At 32.7% G+C, this 19,121-nt stretch overlaps 1 protein-coding gene across 3 annotated transcripts in view; it reads left to right on the forward strand.

Annotated features, from left to right (window-relative positions):
• The window catches only part of LOC105231676 (homeobox protein 5), a 90,609-nt gene that overhangs the window by 16,985 nt on the left and 54,503 nt on the right, over window positions 1-19,121 (forward strand). For all 3 annotated transcript variants that reach the window (XM_049447556.1, XM_049447558.1, XM_049447557.1), the window contains exon 2: window positions 10,277-10,686. The gene's annotated coding sequence lies outside the window, so the exon portion shown is untranslated. The remainder of the gene's footprint in view (window positions 1-10,276; window positions 10,687-19,121) is intronic.

The raw sequence follows: 19,121 nt of genomic DNA on the forward strand, positions 1-19,121 counted from the left end.
AAAATTTGTACTAAACATTTAGCCAGTCAATTTTTGTACTAAATCAATTCTGCTTGCAAAAATGTACTAAGTATCTAAAAGTCGTTCCAAAAATGTGTACTAAAATTGGTACTACTAAATATTTTGTGCTAAAAAATATGTACTAAATTTTTGTGTTGACGCTTTATTCTAGGCATTATGAATGTATAAATATATATTATATACCTCCCACCGCCAGTAACCTTTTATCCCACCAAAAAGCTGGTATATCCAGCCTGGCCATTACACAACGCTCATTATTTTTACTGATGCTTCAACAAATATGTATATGGAAATTATGCTCACACCAGAAAAAAAAAATCGAAAAATTTAAAAATATTTCAACCCACATCGTAGCTGTACCTCGCACGGCTCAAACGATATACATACTTGTATTTTAGAGCATTTTTGCTAACTTCTTTGGATATAAAAACATGTAAACTTGTGTGTATGCAAATGTGTGGGAGTTTATGGTTTAATTTTTATTTCGCGCTACTCCACTTTTTCCAAGCCAACACACACTTAAACGCGACGTCGACATTTTAATGCTTCGCACACACACACTTACGAATATCTCGCTGCATAGCAATATTTGGTGATGATGAACCCAAAGCGACTTGCCACAACTGTCCACGCAAACTGGTTGGTTGCGGCCAGCCCGCAAAGGTAACACCCGCTCGAAGCTTCCATTTGATATGCATTACACTTTACTTCTTCTCAATTATTATTATTTTCAATTTAATTTTTTTTTCACGTTTCTGTGAAATTAAATTTTTTGATTTTTGCTTTTGTTTTCTGTAGGCTATTTCTCATTGCGCATTGCAGAGTTGGCGGCTGTTAGGTGCCACTGTGCTGTTGCTGGCTTGTTAGTGTCATCCAGTTGAGTATTACTGTTGTTGTTGTTTTAGTTTTTGTTGCTGCTACAATTTTTGTGGTCTAGGATATGCGGTGCGTTAGCGGTTAAGGTTGTTATTACTATTATTGTTGTTGTTGCCGATGATGTTGCTGCTTGCTGGTACTTTACTTAAGTGCCTGTAAATTGGGTCAGCCGGTGGTGGCTTCTCTCCACTTTAATTTCATGTGTCGTAAATTGTTGTTTACGGCTGAGAATGTTTTCTACACGCACACACGCATACACATATACATATGTGCACAATTTGAGTGTGTTACCGCGACAATAACGAGCTTTCCGGTGTCTTTCCGCGCATTGCTTTGCTCTGTAACGCTGCTTTGCTGTTTGGTTTCGCTTTTCTCCGTTGTTGCTGTTGTTGTTGTTGCATGCTTATTTTTGCATGACTTATGCGTACTTGGCGCTGACAATTTTTCACAGTCATTCTTTTCACCGCCACCAACCTGCGCAAAGTAGTAGTAGTTAATTTCGGCTCTGTCGCTTAGCCAACTTGTTAATGAACTTCGCATGCTCAGCTAGTTGGCTGCCTGCTGTGTTGTTGTCACCCTAATGGGAATATCATAAATGTGACATCACCATGTAGGGTGTTGGTGTGTCAGCAGTTAGCGGTGTGTTAGCAGCTGATTAAGGTTTAAGCGCACGCTGTATCATTGGCGCACACGCAAGCCAAAATCTTTTTGATGGTCTGCTTAGGAATTTCTCTGCGATTTTTTCAGCCTTCACAATTTCCTGTTAATGACCTAGTTGCCGCTTTTGTTGTTGTGCACACACTTTCTTTTGGTTATTTTCATTAAATTTGGTGCGTTTTATTTCACTTTCCACATTTCATTAAAAACACTCACTCCAAAGTACCCACATTTAATTATTATACAAGTTTCTTTCTTGAGTCTTTCGTTTGCATGGCGAAGGAAAACTAAAAATACATTTTAATAGACTGTCGTGACAACAGGTGCGTGCATGCTTAGCGGTTACGCGTGTGTGTATGCGTGTAAAGTCCATTAGTTAAAGTGTTGAAGTAGCTAAGTGGGCACTTGCAGCGTTTAACGGTAGCACTGCAATGACAAAGGAAAGTAGAAGTGGCTTTGGTGACTACTTGTGTTAGATATTTGTACTCGAATAGCTGCCGGAATACGGAAATGTGCTGAGTGATAAGTGTGTCTGGTGCTGAGTGTTTCCTCGAATTATGAACTAAGTAAAATTAAGTTCAGTTTGTTATTTCGATTTTTGTCTCAAAATCTATCAAAAGTCGATGAGGGACATGGAAACGAATAAACGAGAGTTTTAATGCAATAAAATACAAGAAACTTGTAAGGAACATTGTTTTGTTGGGTAGTCGAAGAAGAATTTTCGTATGGTGTTGGAAAGGCGAAATTTTAAGTTTCATTTAACCAAAAACAAAATTAAATTCGAGACGTTGCTGTATCAGTTCGTGTAACACAACATTGGTTCGCTGGCTTCCATTCTGGAAATTTCGCTGTGAAAGATGCAATCTGGTCGCCCTATTGTTGAAAAAGTCGATGAAATTATAAAAAGGATTGACCAGAACCATCAAATAAGGAGCTTTGACATCGCTAAGGAACAAAACAAAGAAGCTCGATGTTTGGGTACCACATGAATTGTCTGTGAAAAATTTAATCGGGCGAATTAACATCTGCGATTGTTGCTTAAATGAAATGAAATCGAACGATTTCTGAAACGAATGATAACAAGAGACGAAAAATGCATCAAAGACGGCAATAATGTGCGTAAAAGATCATGGTCCAAGCATGATGAAGCTTAACAAATGGTCGCAAAGCCAAGATTGACGCCTCGAAAGATTATGCTGAGTGTTTGGTGGGATTGAAAAGGAATCATCCACTATGAGCGGCTCCAGCCTGGTCGAACGATTGATTCTACATTTTACTGTCAACAACTGATGAGATTGAAGCAAGCAATCGAAAAAAACGGCCAAAAATTATCAACAGAAAAAGCGTCGTCTTCCATCAGGACAACGTTAGACCACACACATCGGTGATGACTCGGCCAAAACTGGGAGAGTTTGGCTGGGAAGTTTTGATGCAACCACCATATAGCCCCGACTTTGAACCATCGGATTAACATTTGTTTTGGTCAATGTAAAACTCCCTTAATGGCAGAAAGTTGGCTTCAAGAGAATTTTTTTGAAAATTACTTGTCGCAGTTTATCGCCGAGAAACCAGAAAAGTTATACTTTGATGGAATAATGTCTGTAGCGGAAAAATGGCGGTTCATTAAAGTTCATTATAAATATAAAAAGATGAGTTGAAATTTGATTTGAGATACGAAAAGACTTTTTCGACAATATTTAAATATTCATCACGATAAGAGGAAAGAACACATCGAGACAATATTGTCACTGAAGTACTTCCGGAAAATTAGCATATCGCAAATGCAACAACAACAGTCGCATTACAAAAGTCTTAAGCAGATCAAGCTCAACTCTGCATCTAAATTCACCAATGAATGAGTTTACAATATACAAGTATGATGGCAGAGGCGGCAAGCAGCATCCGCCTAAACAAGCAGTCAAAACAAAATTTCCATTAACTTAGCTGTCGAATAAATTTTATATTTCATAAAGTAAACAGCAAAACAAAACCCGCACATAACTCAGTTCCTGTTACATATATTACTTTCGGTTATTGCCTGCATTGCGGTTAATAATAATATTAACAATAACAATAAAATAACAGTAACAGCTACAGTTACACAGTTAACTGACATTTTTGAACGCCAAACACCGCCGACGTCACAACGAGCACAAAGCCGCGCGTATTTTACGCTTCATTTCGACGAACATGACACGCCGAATGAGCCGCGATGAGACGACATTTACATGCTGAGTTGGGTTCCCTACGCTGAAGCTGTGCATTTGCGCCCAAAAGCCATACGCAAGCACGGTGTTGTTTTTGTGCGCTTGCGGGCGTCGCTGCCAACTTGTTTCAGCTTCAGCTTTTGAATATGTAAATATATTTTATTTTATTCGAGTTCACACAGCCGCACAAAATACACACAAATATGTTTAGATAAATAGATTATAACAAAAACTGGATGATGGGAATGCTGAAGATGACTAGCAAGAAACCACAAGACACAAAAGTAGACAAAACGAAAATAAATAAACTAAAAATATTAAAAAATATTCAGATTTCAAGCAAAACATACAAACAAACAAATTAGAGAAATGAATATGTTACAGTTTTGAAAAGATTGTGGGCTACAACAAATAGCCAAAAGCGACAACACACACACATAACTAACGGCATCGCATTCATAAATATATACGTATGTATATAGAATGCATGAGAAGAGTAGCTGACGCATAGCTTTAGTAAAGCCGCCTTCAAGCATTAGCCGCTAATGCATAAACGGAATTTACCGCTCGACGTCATTGTAAGCTCGAAACAAATTGATCTTCGAAGTCGCTTCAAAATTTGATCATTTCAAGTTAAACTATTCCATTAGCTTGCCAACTGAGCTGAGAATCCGGCCGGCATAACACTTCATGTCATTTTGTGGTTATGCCTTGGGACTACCTGCTGCTACCGCTGGTGATGCATTAGCGTTTCACACAAATACGCACACACACACACCAGCACATGGTTTTTGACGCATGAGCTTTCCCGCTGTTTGAATTCATTTCGTTTCGACATTTTGCTGGCAGATTCTCCTTGTGTCCAGCGTGAGGTTTTGCTGCCTCATCACACAGAATCACGCTTTTTACAGTAGAAAATGAGGTATGTAGTACACGGTTATGTGTACACAAACATGTATACATATATATGTACATATGTCATTGAAGTGCACATATGCTGTGACCCCATTCTGTCTTGCAGGCTCGCAAACTGTTTTAAGTACCGACAAATATTTATTGAATTTTTATATACAAATAAAAAGAACAATCGTTATTGTGGTTTATAGTTTCATGAATTAAACTTAAATTTAAACTTAAACTTAAACTTAACCCTAAACTTAAACTTAAACTTAAACTTTATAACTTAAAACTTGAAACTTAAAATCTAAAACTTGAACCTGAGAACTTAAACCTGAAAAATTTAAAACTAAAACTTAGATTCAAAATTAATTAGTTAAGTAATTAAGAAGTGCTGCGAAAAATATTTTGAATACTTAAGTGGATATAAGATAACAACTTTTATTGTGGCTTATAAGTACGTATAAAAATCTAACCTTATTAGCTCAAAATTAAAGCAAAAATTAAATTTTACATTAAATAAAATTAAAACCAATCTTAAAATTAACATAAATATAAAATTAAAATTAATAAAGTTAGTATATTAAATTAAAAATTTAGTCTTAAACATAGAATTAAAATAAAAATTAAATTAATTAATTAAAAAAATTAAGTTAAAATTAAAACAATTTATTTTTTATTTTTTTTTAATTAAAATTAAAATTAAATTAAATTAAAATAGAAAATAAAATAAAATTAATATTAACATTAAAATTGAAAATAAAAAAAATTAAAGTTAAAATTAAAATTAATAACAAAATTAACATATTAAATTAAATACTTAGTGTTAAACTTAGAATTAAAATAAAAATAAAAATTTTAATTTAAATAAAAATGAAAAATTTTTTTTAATTAAAATTTAAATCAATCTTAAAATTAACATAAAAATAAAATTAAAATTAATCAAATTAGCATATTAAAATTAAAAAGTTAGTCTTAAATATAGAATTAAAATAAAAATTAAAATTAAATAAAACAATTAAGTTAAAATTAAAACTAAAAATTATTTAATTTTTTTTAATTAAAATTAAAATTAAATTAATTAAAATTAATATTGAAATTAACATTAAATTTAAAATTAAAATCAATCTTTAAATTAAATCACTTAAAACTAACATAAAAAAATGAAATTAAAATTATTAATAAAATTAACATATTAAATTAAACTCTTAGTGTTAAGCTTAGAATTAAAATAAAAATAAAAATTAAATTAAAACTATACAAAAATTAAAAAAAATAAAAATTAAAATTTTTTTAAATTAAAATTAAAATTATAATTAAAACTAAAATTTAATTTAAATAATGTAAAACTAAATTTAATAAAATTAAAATTAACATTGAAATTTAAGTTAAAGTTAAACCAACTAAAAATTAAAAAAAAATTTAATCAAAATTAAATACATTAAAATTAAAATAATATATGTATATTATAATGATAATGAAAACAAAAATTCAAATTTATGTAGATTTAAATAAATTAAAAAAATTTAATTAAAATTAACGCAAAAATTTAAATTTGAGTTAAGCTGACTAAAGCTAAACTTTAAAATAAAGTAGAAATTAAAATTAAGATTGAAGTTAAAATTAAAATAAATATAAACAAAAATTACATAAAAAAATAATAATATAACTTTAGGCAAAGAATATGTGTATACTTCAAAATCTTACAACATATCCTATAGTACTCAGCCTCACACTCTCACCCCTTCTTTAAGTTTTCACTTTTGTGTAAACAAATTAGACTTTCATTCAGCTTGAATAAGCAACTAATTACTGACACAATAAATCTCTTTTCGACATCAAACGCACCCATAAACAGTTAATCAAGTAAGTACACGTACTTATTAACCCCAACAAATTTCAATTCCTCCACGCAAAAGGTGCTGATAACTCACTAAAAATGCGGAAAATTGAGAAATTAACGGTGCCCAAATCCAAACGGCAAACACAGGCACAAACGAGCCACAAAAAGAAGAAATCTTCGTTTAAATTTCACTGACGGCGATCATCTTTCTTCATCACGACACAATGTGAGCTCGGCACAGGTGCGATTTCGTAGAATGAAAAGCTCATAAAACTGTATATATACAATTGAATTAAGCGAATTTCTATAAATTACGGTTCATTAATGCTCACTTAGAGCGTTATGAATAAACATCATGTATATAAATAAATATCTGTAGTTTGTATTCAAGCGCGCTTGTGTTCATTTAGCAGCGCATTGTTGTTTATATGCATGAGAAGAGGAAAATTAATTAAACATTAATCACGTCAGTTCAGCGTGTGTGTGTGTATTTGATTTTTATGTGGATTTGTATGTATTTGTATTTATTATATGGTTGCATTAAGAAGAACAGCTAGGAAGTTATAAATGAAGCGCGCCTTTTAAAAGCGTGGAACAAAAGCGGACTAGATGACATACAAATAAGCTACGCATAAGTGCATGTATGTGTTCATTTTTTATATAACGGTTTGCAAATCAGAGCTTGGTTGGACGCTTATAGATTTTTGTTTATATTTTATGAAATTTATTTTTGATTTGCAAGCTCGATACTTCCATTTTCGCTTTTTATTTATAACAAAAAAATGTGTTTACTTAATTTTTGGCTATTTTTAGCATGAAAATTCCGAAATTTGTGGTTCATAACCTTTTATTTTTAGTCCAAATATTCCAAATACAACAAAAACACACAACAAATAACCACAAAGTAAATCACAGGCGCTATGCTGGCAGCTCAAGTCAGGTTCGTCGCTTAAGTCTTCGGTTTTGCACACAAAAAAACCCTTTGCTTGTATGCGCGCGCATTCTTCGCCGCTTTATTGTTACCTTAATGTAACCAAAACTACACGCTTGTAGTAAAATCTTTTTGTTTTCACTTACAATTCGTTTTATTGGTTGTATTTTGTTGCTTTTGTTCTGACGTCGACTTTTTGCCGCCCATTCATTGGCTTGCATTACATTACAATGCCAAAAATTATCTCGCACTTATATTCAGTCTTAATTGGCATTGTTGCGCACATGCACATACACACACGCTCACACTCAAACATACGTGTTCACGTTATTTTTTATCTTGACTCAATTGTTCATACCTTTTTTTTATTTTATTTTACATCTTTTACATTTTTATATTCCCGATTTTTTCTGCTCTCTGCGCACGCTTTTATTCTTATACAAAAATTTGGCAATGACACTTGCGGTCAAAATATGTTCAACCGAAAATCAAGTTAATTAGCTCCAAAAATGGGTGAGCATACGGAAAATAACTGACCATGCAGACCCGTCATGTCGAGCGGCATTCAGGCATTCAAGCATACAAAAGCCGGTGACCAGACAGGCTGCTCACACGGTTGTGTGTATGGATGCGATGCATGTTTTTTATAGGCTTTGGTATGTGGGGCGTAGCTCGAAGGTTATATTTGTGTCAAGGGGTGTCTCATCCGTCGGTAATTTCACCTTGATAGGAACTACATTTTTTTCTTCTACTTTTTGCGGATGTTTTTGTGTGAGGCCGTAAGGTATATTAATATATAGAAATAAGTTTAAGAATTTTGATATTATATGGTCGTAATTGAGTAGCATATAGAAAAAAGTCACCGGGCTGACACATAGATGGCGCTAATAGAATTTAATTGAATTGGTTTTGAGTTAGCTTTATCCTTCGAAAGGCGCTGGTATATATTTGACAGCTGACCGATTATTAGTTTGTGAATTGTATCATTTTGTGTGAAGCAATTTTTGTTATTATGAAAAAATTGAAAAAAAAATAATTTCGCGTGTTGATGCTAAAATATTTGTTTTGGAAGCGAAAACTTATGGCTGAAGCAAAACCTTGTCTAAACGGCGAGTTTGCCTCAGAAAAATCCATTATCGCATATCATTTAGACGTGGTAAAATGAGCACCGAAGACGGAGAACGCAGTCGCCGATGTAAACATCAAAACAGTTCACAAACTAAACTAAATCAGGCACTCTGGATATAAACTGAACATATACGTCATGCAATTCAGGAGTATTTGCGTACGATAAAACTTTGTACAAAGTGCGTGCGCGCGAGCTCACTTTTGGCAAAAAACAACGACGTGTTGGTGATTGACAGGAGTGTTTGGAAATGTTTATGAGTAATGAACTCAAGTTTTTCTACTGATATGTGACAATAGTTGAAATATCACAACATAACTTCATTCCGAAGCCAAACCGACAGTCAAGTACAAGTGAACTGCACACGATGAACCTGTTGAAACTGTTTTTTCACGCTATGGAGTGGGTTTATCGGCGAGCAAGGTTATAGGGTCACTATTTTGGAATAATTTTTTCACTGCCTTAAAAAGGAAGTACCAGCAACAGCGACTTTTACAAAGCATTGCAGCATCGTTTGAAGAAGTAAATTATCGAAAAAACGGCCGGATTTGAAAAAAAAAAGAAAGTGTGTCCGTGTCACAAGTCAGTGAATATGATACCAAAATTTCATTAATTGGAAATCGAATTGCTTCCACCGTATTTTTCGGATCTGGCAACTATTTTCAGTTCTCAAGTCTTAAAACTATGCTCGCTGGGAAAAAATTTTCGTCGAATGAAGCTATGATCGCCGAAACTGAGGACTAAGTATTCTGAAGCAAAGCACTTCCAAAATAGTATCGAAAATTTAGATGATAGCTATAAATGTATGACACTTGAAGGAAACTATGTTGAATAAAATAAGCGAATCGTTCCAAAAAAATGTGTTTTGCTGTTGGAGCCGAGGACACTTCAATTGATCTATTAATTTGTCGAAAGAGACTTTTACATTGCTACTGGTGACATGTTACAGAAGTCAAGCAATGCAATATCTAAATGATAAGATTAACTTATATACTTTTCAATATCAGAAAACTTCCAAGAAACGGCTTTTCAAATTTCAGTTATTACTGAAATTAAAAATATGAAAAAATATGAAAACATTTTAGAAAAATTATGAAGCTAGTTTTAAATGCGATAAATAAATTCAAGCCCCTTCATAAAAAGTATCATCACAGCTTCAAGTTAAGAACTTAGCGATGCAGCAAACAAATTAATTTATTAATACACAAGCAAGCACAAAATATGAAAATATCAACAACAACTCATCTACGACACAAATCGATATAATTTATATAGCCGCATTATGTTTAATAAATTTTGCATATAATGTTTAGCGAGCGCAGCTGGAGCATGTTTTAGCCAACGACTGCTTTGCTGCTAATGAGTGCAAATATGATTTGTGAAAGAGATTATTTCTTAATATTTTGCTGATTTTTTCGATAAAGAAATAACAATGACAAGCAGAAAAAAGTAACAGTAACAAATAGAAAAATTAATTTTGAATTCGCACAAGAAATGAAAAAAATTCAAAAATTGCTTTATAAAACTAAAATAACTTAAGAAATTAACACAAGAATAGTAGAATCCCACAGGTGATAAACAAATTATGTTAATTACACCGGCCAGTCGAGTTATGCGCCACACACACCTGCTAAGCAAATCGCAACAACAAAAAACACACAAAATCACAAAACCAAAATCAATTAATTTCAATAATTTTTTTTGTTCTTTCGTTTCAGTTATGTGGCAGCAAACATAAACAAAAGCAAAGCAACTCAAATTCAGCTCTAACTTTAGTAGACGCTGCATGCAACATTACACGCCGACAAAGCACCCAAAACAAATTGCAGTGCGCCAGCAGAATTTCGTGATGCCATCTTAGCCATGTGCCTTAATCACCACTAAAACCGAACTATCACAGAAGACGCGTTAAAACACCAATAAAAATTAAAACTTAAAAGCTTTCGAGTTATTTTATATTTAAGTACAATATGCGCAGCGGTGCAACGGACAACAACAACAATACGTGAGTTATCAAAAGTAGAGCAACTATGCGGGACACCTGATGCGGGAGACCGATGCAAGCAATTGATTTGTGGCGTGAAGCGGTTAGTAGCTAGCAGCAGCAACAGCAACAAACACAAAGAGGGTGAGTGCGAACACATGCTGACAAATTACAGATATTAATTTTTGGTAGCTTTCTTCAGCATTTTTACTGCGCACTGTTATTTGGGGAGCAGTAAAATTTTTCATTTGATTGCTTTTTTTACAACAACTAATATTAAAGCGTAAAGAATATGGCTATTTGTTGTTGCTAAACGGCAATAAATGTGAAAAAAATTAAATAAAAACTTAAGAACGTATATACAATGCTTGCATATGCTTATGAGGGTATGCGCTTTTCCAGAAAAAATATTTATTGCGGCCCATAGACATGTATTGAAGCCAAAATTGCTAACTGTTGTTAACACTTCTCTGTCGATAAACAATTAAATTCTGTATTTTCGAAGATTGTGTTTAAATGCATTACAGAAGTTTTGAGGTAAATCTTTTAGTTTTGGTGCTTTTTCAATATTAAAGCAAAAAGAGGTGGAAAATCAAATAAAATCAAAAACTTAAAGTGTGTGTTATGCATAGATTTAAAAGTTTGAGGTTATCCGAAACAAGAATATTAAAACAAAATCTTTGTCCATTCGAAGTTTTTTGAGGTTATGTGGAAAATTTGTGGTGACATTAAAGATATAGCTCTTTTATTGCCTACAACTATGCAACGAATCCAGGAATCGAGACTGTTTTCAATTCTTAACGGGTTACATGGGTTACCTCGGGTAAAAAACAGGATTTTCCAACAATTTTTTTCTGATATAAAAAATAGAATATTTTATTAGAATTTTTTTTTTGTTACAAACATACACTATTAACTAAGAAATTTTGAAAGTTTTGGCAAAAAATATTTTAAACTCGAACATTGCGATGCCATTTCCGGTGACCCCTCGGAGAAAAGATGCGCCCACCTTGGCAGGATACCTCCTTACAGAATCAGTTACAGTGAAAAAATGTGTACTTATTTTATTGAACACCTTAAATTAGAACTAGGAGCAAGGGGAAAAACTGAAAATCGGATTTTTGCAGACAATTTTACAAAAACGTTAAAATTTCAGTGAAAATTTGCGAAATATTTTTTTTCAAGTGATTGTAATCGAAAAAAATTCTTCATCCAAGTCTTTAGAAACTGTATCTCAAAAACCTGTGTAAAATTCCATGAAGATCGGTTGAGTAGTTCTTGAGAAATCTTGTCACAGTTTTGAGAAAAACGCGTTTAAAATGTAAGCAGGCCACCCACTCCTTCTTACCGTCTTCAGATCGCTAACTTATTACTTTTACTTTCATTTTTATTATTTTATCTTCTTTTTTCAATATTACTGTGATTTTTTTTAATTTTCAACTTATCGATATTCAACAAATAACTAATCAATTGAAAAATCCCTTGCCAACCACTCACTAAACTCAGTTTTTTAGCAAGATTGTTATTTTTAATTCAACATTGTTGCCTTGACACCTTGATTATAGCGACCCTCTAACTATTCGATACCATTTTTGTGGTAGGATTTGTCTTTTCCTGCAAAATAGACCAATCATCTCTTCATTCGAAGAAAATTTCTTCCGAGAAAGCATTCATTTGAGATTTTAGAATTGGAAGTAGTGGCGGGAGGCAGATCTGAAAAATACGCTGGATCCGAGATAGATTCGAATCCTACAATTCAGGCACGAAAAAGTCTTTAATCGTGGCTCCACTCATCGCAAGAGTCGTCTTCAAAAGGGGGGTGACTTGTCCGAGGCTGTTGTTTTCTTTTCATTGGTACGGTTTTTTATGTGGCGGGCCGTCTCACTTTAGCTCGTCTTCAAACGGATGTTTTTGGCTATCAAGAAGATATATGATCTAAGTCGTGAGTGGCTTGAGCCATATGTAAAAGAAACATTTCGGAGAACTTTCCTCACTTGCGTAAAATTCTACACATGTCTCCATCCTCCATTGAAAACCACACGGCTAAAAAACATTCCATTCAATAATTCCACAAGGCAATTTCAATAATCAGCCGCTTTTTAGCTTTGTGGAACGAAAATGGGTGCAGATTAGTTATTAACTCAGCGTAGATGTAACTGAATGAATTGACAGATTTAATTGTTTTATAATGTCCATATCTTTATAAGGCTTTTATTTTAATATTAGCGACATATAACTAATATTTTTTTATTTATTTTTTTAATAAATAACAAAAGCTATATATATTAATAAATAAATTTATTTTTTCATAAAAAAAAAATTATTAAAAAAACTATAGTACTAGATTATTCTGGAAACTTGTTTAAGTAGAATAATTTTTTCAAATTATACACTATTTGGGTATATACATACGAATATATTTGCATATACATATAAATATATTTGTTATTTTGCTAGCTCTGCTTAGTATTTTTTGTGCTTTTCTATGTCTAGTCCAAATATAACACGTTTAGTTGAATTTTAAAGAGCTGTTAGCAAGTTCTTTTCAGCAAACAAATAATACATACTTACGCACACATATATTATATATGCGCATCCTACCCTGCAAGCATAGAATTTTTTAAATCGCGCCTTGACTTCCTGCAGTGCGTTATTGTTTTTGTGTGAAATTAATGAATGATTTTGCCATTGTATAAATAATCAAATGACAAATTTTTCAAAATTAATCAACGCTATCAGCATGAAATATTGGCTGACAACACACATATACGCATTGCTAGGTAGATATGTATGTGTATGATTATAGCAGCTGCTGCAGCGAAAAGAAGCCAGCTAGGCAAGCAAGCACGTTATTAAAATGACATAAAAAGCAGTTAAAACTGATTTTATATTAATTAGTTTGAATTGGATATCTTTTGATTTTCGTTGCCGGCTAATTTTGACTGCCAAATCTGGTTTGCGGACGCCCAACGCAAATTGGTTGAGACGCTTATGCGCTGAGTGGCTTGCTTTGTCGCTTACAGGTTCTCGTATTTGTGCTAATGGTGTTTAAGAGTCGTGTGGCGAAAAAAAATTTTAAAAATTAGAAAAAAAAATATTAAAAAAATTAAAAAAATAAAAAAAAAAAAATTTTTCAAAATTCAAAACAAAAATTTTTTTATTTTAAAAATTTAACAAAAAATTAAGAAAAAAAATAAAACAAAAATAAAAAAAAATAAAATTAAAAAAAAAATAAAAAAATTGAAATTTGAAAAAAAAAAACTTAATAAATAAAATATTTCATAACAAGTCTTGTCGCGACGCGCTAGACTCACTGGCTCAGTGGCAGATACTTTGGAGTTTTTTATTTATTTTCTTTTTTGCTGAAAGTATTTGACTACAACTTGTATATCAATGTATGTATAAGTTTTCCAAAGTTGTTGTTTATTTGCATGATTTTGTAGTCATTGGATACAAATATATATATAAGACTGATATGTAAAATATTTTCATGTCTGCGGCAAGAAAACACGCTTTCTTAATTTTATTAATCAAAATTTTGTTTTATCATTCAGCCACTTTCCTTCCATCGATTTGTGTATCAGCAATTAAAATTAAATTTTTATAAACTAATTCAGTGTGTGGCAACACAAGTTTGATTAGCAAAAATTGCAAGTTTTAATGGCTTCGTGTTCAATTTCAAATTCACCATTTTTTTTAATTTTTTGCATACAATAGATTTTCGCAAAACGCCGCTATAATGGCTTATGCACCCATCAAAGTCAACCTACTGGAATAATGAGTAATTAATGTCAACTCGTGCGCTAGTCCACCAATCAGTGCGACATTTAATTTATGGCAGCAAATTTTGTATGCGCTGTTTTTATTATTTTCGTTTTTTATGTATGAAAATATAATGTAAATTTGGCAAACAGGTCTGTGGTTAGTATGCAAATATAGTTGCGCTTGATAATAAATCTGCAGAAGATTTTAGTTTAAATGTATATATTAAAGTTGTTATGGTTTTAGTCAACAACAAAGCAATACTACGAAAAATCTACACACGTTGTATCATAAGCAAATTTTCCACAACAAAATACATTTTTTGGCAAAATTCGCTTTTTTTATTCAACATAGTTTCCTTCAAGTGTCACACACTGATCTTTCAACTTTTGGATACCATTTTTGTAGTACGATTTGTGCTTCGCTTCAAAATGGGACTCAGTTTCGGCGATCACCTTTTCGTTCGGTGAACATTTCCTTCGAGCGAGCATTCATTCGAGATCTTTTTTTCGAGTTGCAAAGATTTATAAATAATTTTCTCTACAGTTTATGTACAAAAAATCAATCCCCATATCATTTTTATAACGCCTTTACCATAACCTAATCATCAAGAAATGATCTCCGCTAACAATAAGCAATAAGCAAATTATTTCAAAAGCCCATAAAATACTTACATAAGCAATTAAAAAATATAAGTCAAATGTACAACAACAAAAAAAGCAAGGCAAAAGCCACTATTCCAAGCACTTTCTGGAACAACTGCTATAAAACTGTTGCATAGAAGTTTAATTTCTCTCAAATGACTGCGCTTCCTGCCAACAATTGACCTCGCGAAGAAATGCGGCAGCACGTGCTCAATTGCCACAATAAAAGCAAAGTGATCGCTTAAGGCATAAGTGAAGCGAGTTACAACAAAGAGTCGTGAAGCCGCCTGCTGTGGCAATAATTTTGTTGCGAGTCTTAATTGTCTGTGATACTTTATGACAAATCCTGTTGAGAAGATTCCTAATGACATTCTCGTAGTTTCAATGTTTTTCGTAAGGAGTTATCCGTTATTGCGGTTAATTTGGCTTTACGGCTCGGATTACAATTTCATTACATTTCACTTTTGTAAGTTTGCTTCCGTTAATTGCTGAAATTGGAGCACTAAGACTAATTAGTTCGGCCACAGTGTCGGTGATATTCAGATACCGAATATGACAGTACGAAGTCGAAAGGCTGAAGAAAATTGTAAATCTTAATAAGCCATCAAAATTATATGTGTGTACAGCAATATTAAAGGAAACAAATACAGTTATTTTATTTGACTTCATAAATGTTTATATATTGCTTAGGGATTACAATAATTTCATTACTCATTACCATTACATTTATAATTAACAAACTTAGTTCTACCAAAATTTTAATATACATGTATATTATCGTAAACATTATCATGGCTAATATTAATGTATTACCTTAATTACCCATTTCATATCAATAACATTACATCTCCTCCACTATTGTTTACGATTAACGTTTATTTCAGTTATGTACTTTAATATTATTGCTAATATCAGTATCCAATATAAACAAAGAGATCAAGTGTATTACCATTAAATCTCTTATTTAACTTATGCAAGTAATCATTACCATAACAATTACCATTACTGTTATAATTACCAACTATATCAACAAATTCACTATCATTGCCGATATCAGCATAGTTAACATTACTGTTGCAATTACCATTATTATTACCAATACCGATATTATTTTCGTTACAATTACATTCATAACAATTATGTGTATAACATTCATTTTAATTGGCTATCATAATATCAATAGCACTCTTTTTTCATCTTAAGAAATTTTAAATGCATTAACATTAAATCGGTAATTTAATTTATACAAGTAATCATTACCATTTCAACTAACGTTACTTGTATAACTACCCACTCTACCAACAATGCGTTACCATTAATTCAGTAATTTAATTTATGCAAGTAATCATTACCATTACAATCACCATTACTGTTGTAATTACCAACGCTACAAACAATGTTCCTATTATATCCCTTAACAGAATAATTACTATCACAACTGAAATTACTATTATGATTAATGATTACATATAATATATGTAATTACATTAATAACAATTATCTCTATAACCTTCATTACAATTACCTTTCCTTTCGTTATCAGCATAATTGTCATTACAAATACAATTACTATTATCATTACCAGTACCATTACCATTACAATCAAAATTACACTGAACACAATAATCTGCATAACCTCAATTATAATTATATGCATCATTACCACTAGCATACAACTGATTATATGCGCCGAATCTACAGCTATTTGGCGAACAGAACTTTTCCACCTAGTGCTATGCCTTTAAAGCAACTCTGCTCTCCTTAGAACATATCAATCATTCTAAGTATGTACAAGTGATACATAAAAACTGACCCACATTTCTCTAGCACACTAATAAAGACAAACCAAATGACACCAAGATACTCCTCATAAATTAAATGCAGCCATTTATAGTGAGCCATAAAACATCGTCAATCACTTAAGTGCATTCGTACACACCAGTAATTTTGTAATGGTCGCCATATTCCAACACCAAAATTTGGCTTTTCACTTTAATTTGCTGTTAGTGGTTCAACAACTACAACGACAATGCCGCATGCGAAATAAATTTCATTTGTTCTTTCCGAGGAAATCGCTTCTTTGACAACGCCATGACATTCCAGGCAATTAGTTGGGCACAAATGTGAAATTGCGCGTTAGCTGCAGCTAAGCGAAGAGACGGCGGCGCTTTTGCCAGCTGGCATTTGGCTGTTCAAACTTTCAATAGTCTTGCCATTTCCTACCACGGTTGCCAGCACTAACGCCTCTATTCTTTGCGCCGCTGACCAATGCCGAATTGCGCACAGTGGATACAAGTTGATAAATTGCTCCGATTTTCATCATAATACTATGAGCAAAAAATAGTAAGACTTTGTTCATAATTTTAAAGTTCTTAATTTATTTTTCAAAATCAATGACATATCTCTCAAAGTAATCTAAATTGTCCTCAACACATTTGTGCCAACGTTTTTTCCAATCCTCGAAACAGTTGATAAAGTCAATTTCCTAAATAGCCTTTAATGAGCGTAGCGGTTCACTTTAATGCCTTTAAACGAACTTAAACGGTTTCTCCGAAGCAGTCATTTGAATCTGCTGAATTTCCACAAGTGTCACGGAACTAAATCAGACGAATACGGTGTTTGCGGTAAGATATTGGTTGGAAATTTGGCGAATTCCTCACGAAGCATCAATGCAGTATGCGATGGTGTATTATTGTGGTGCAAAAGCCGAGAGTTTTAGGCTTTATTTACGAATAGCTTCGCACGACTGACGCTTCATATTCAAAAAGTATTCCTGGTAGACAGTTTGGCCAGTCAAAAGGAATTCGATGGGCACCACACATCGATAATCGAAGAAAAATGTCAATGTATCATTGATTTTTGATCTGCTTTGGCGTGTTTTTTTTTAGCTTCGGCTTACCTTTGCCACGATATACGGCCAACTAATCGTCTATTTTCGGGTTGTTAGCATAGATCCAAGACTCATCGCCAATTATAATACGTTTTATGATATCCTTGTAGTCGGAAAGCATTGTTTCATAGACGTTAACGCGACGCTTTGTTGATTGATAAAGTTGAGTGATTTTGGAACCAATCGTGCCTTCACTTTCCAAATAATATTTCAAAATTGTTTTGACTGCTCTTCCAATATTCCAAATATTTGTTTCTCAAACACCATTTCTTTTATTTTATTGACGTGTTGATCATCAGCTGATGCTAAAATTGGAACTAAGAGGTCTTATTACTTCTTTCCACACACCATTAAAAAAGTTGTTGAAAATAGTGAAGTTATTGGGTAGCTTAGTGTTATTATATTTGAGATAATTTACGTTTTTTCTGTCAAAAATATTTCAATATATATATCTTTAAATATTTCATTCATATTTTTAATAGTTTTGAGATACTGTACTTTTAAAAATACTGTAAAAATGTATATCCGTTGCAGTTACATTGACATTCACTTTGATATCTCACTACCCTTCAACTAATTGCATATGCTTTTTTACTCTTTATTCTTATACCACGCGAAAAATTGTGAAACTCAAAAGCGAGTGCGCCAGGCTCAGTTTCTGAGTAGTCTCAGGTGAGTTCAATCGTGCGACTTTAAAAAAAATTAAAATTAAAAAAAAATTCTTTGCTGCAACTGGTACTCATCCGCCGCCAGAACGAAAGTTCGTGTGCTTCATTGAGAGTGGTAGCGAACTCATGCTTTGTAGGGTATAAGCAATGTTCGCTTAAGCTTTTCTTTGCTTCCTGGCAACTTTTTATATTTTCTTACTGCTTTTGTATTTTTTGTAGTTTTTTTTTCTTTGTGCAATTGTCAAAGGCATTTGGTAGCAATTTAAGGCGCCGGACAAATGAAACGAGCGACAGAAGGTAAACCATTTGTGGATGGTCACATATGTAGCTTTTATTCCATGCACTTATATGCATATGTGTATGTACATGTAGTACGCGAATGTGTGTGTGTTTGAGTTTGGCATTGGAAATAAAAGAATTTATAACTTAATTTTTAGCACAGCGTGGCAAGGTTGCTTTCGCATAGCAAATTGTGGCACAAAAATGCAAACTCAAGCATATAAAATTAATGCCGCTACTACTAAATGTATGTTATGTGTATTTGTATGTGTTTTTGCGCATTTTCAGTATTTTTTTTTTTTTGACATTGCTACTTAATTTTCCCTCATTTGAGCG

This window comes from Bactrocera dorsalis, chromosome 2 (genome assembly GCF_023373825.1).
Source record: "Bactrocera dorsalis isolate Fly_Bdor chromosome 2, ASM2337382v1, whole genome shotgun sequence".
Taxonomy (NCBI): Eukaryota; Metazoa; Arthropoda; class Insecta; order Diptera; family Tephritidae; genus Bactrocera; species Bactrocera dorsalis.